Here is a 1,795-nt window from a genome sequence, read left to right as displayed (position 1 = left end):
GAAAAGACGCCCAGAGTCATAAAAAAAAAACTTCAGAAATTGTTCTCCGTCAGAATTCGCGTTCAAACAATCCACAACTATGTTGTCGATGTCGTTTCCACAGAAAATAAATGTTCAGTCTGCAGAAGTAGCAAATCCATAACATCCAGCGCAAATGAAATCCATTCAGTGTGTTCGCTTAAAATACTAGCTAACTACGGCTATTAAAAAACAGGCTAAATATTTTGGGTGGTAAATGGTGTATTTATTTTAATTGTCCCATTTTAAAACTCAATACAGTCTAATTTAAGTAAGTGAATGACAGAAAATGGTGTGGTCCTGAGGGTCCCAATGATCAGGACTGAACTTGTCTCTCTCTCTCTCTCTCTCTCTCTCTCTCTGTCTCTCTCTCTCTCTCTCTCTCTCTCTCTCTCTCTCTCTCTCTCTCTCTCTCTCTCTCTCTGTGTGTGTGTGTGTGTGTGTGTGTGGGTGTTTGTGTGCAAGAGACAAAAGGGGATGGAGGGATTTACACATGTACTGTATTTAGAGTGCACAACAACTCATAATGACAGAGAGTAAAAGAAAGGTGATTGATTGTGAGAAAACCACATGTACTCCATATACAGGAGGATCTTTTGTCAAATTAGAGTGAAAAAAAGACAATAATGGTTTTGCAAATGTAATCCGTTCAGTTTAGCACAAACTTTCAGGGAATTCCCGAAAATGCTTATGATTATTTACCAGAAATTAAGTAGGTGATAGGTGGTGAAAGAAAGGGTTGAAAGGATGCTAGACACTCCGTGGCCCCAGAGGTTTAACCGAGATACGAGGATTAAAAAAATACAATAAAAACAACAGATCGAGAGAGGGATGGAGAGATGGGTATTTGTGTGCCAAGGGAGGATGGAGGGAGGATGGGGGGGTATGTGAATGCATGAGAGAGGGAGGGTGGCGTTGGTTTTTCTGTGTCACTGAAAGAGAAAGCGAGTGAGGATGGGGGAAGGGTGCTAAATAGAGAAGCACAAAAGGGAGGGATGGAGAGACTGCACAAGCATTCATATATGTGGGCATGTATCCAGGAGGAAAGAGAAAATGATGTTATGTATGCAAGACTTCCTCACTGACATCTCAGACAGGGCTGCTACTGTAACACACGCACACATGCAAGAAAAAATATTAATAAAATGTGTCATTTAGCGGGGGTTTTTTGTCTCCGTTTGGACATACTAGGTCTCAAGACATTCCAGGGGCTAAATGTTCAGCTGTTCTGAGTTGTTTGTTTGATCTTGAATAATTGAGAGCTTATGCTATAAAAAAATAGCTGAAATACATGGTGTATTACTTATTTATATGCAGTCCACTTTCAACAACAAAAAAAAAATTACACACTCACCCTCACGTCCAATTCCATAAGTCCTCCAAAAATAAGTCACTTAGCAACATTTTGCATTGAATGACTGAACAGGACGTGAAGAAATAGTCTTAGGTGAATGCTGTATGTCTTTACCTAAGCGAGGGTTAAGAAATGCACACACAAACCTCAAGTAAGAGAAGACCTTGTTATATTTGTACAGAAATCTACAATAAAATAAAATAAACAGTTTCAAATTCAAGTGTCAAAGCTATTCAGTTCTTAGGCCATTCAAATCAATTTAGCTTCTGCATTGAAATATGACTACTGTACATAAAAAAAGATATCAAAAGATGACTAAATATAAAGAATGTCGTTAATGCTTGTGTTGTCGAAATTTGATTGAGTTTGTAATGAAAGAATATAAAGAATAGTGTCTGCTTTTCTCACTGCAACAGAGATAAT

The sequence above is a fragment of the Rhinichthys klamathensis genome, unplaced genomic scaffold, assembly GCF_029890125.1.
Source record: "Rhinichthys klamathensis goyatoka isolate OS25496 unplaced genomic scaffold, OSU_Roscu_1.1 h1tg000013l_1, whole genome shotgun sequence".
Taxonomy (NCBI): Eukaryota; Metazoa; Chordata; class Actinopteri; order Cypriniformes; family Leuciscidae; genus Rhinichthys; species Rhinichthys klamathensis.
The sequence above is the reverse complement of the archived record's forward strand: the minus strand, read 5'-3'. Positions refer to the sequence as shown.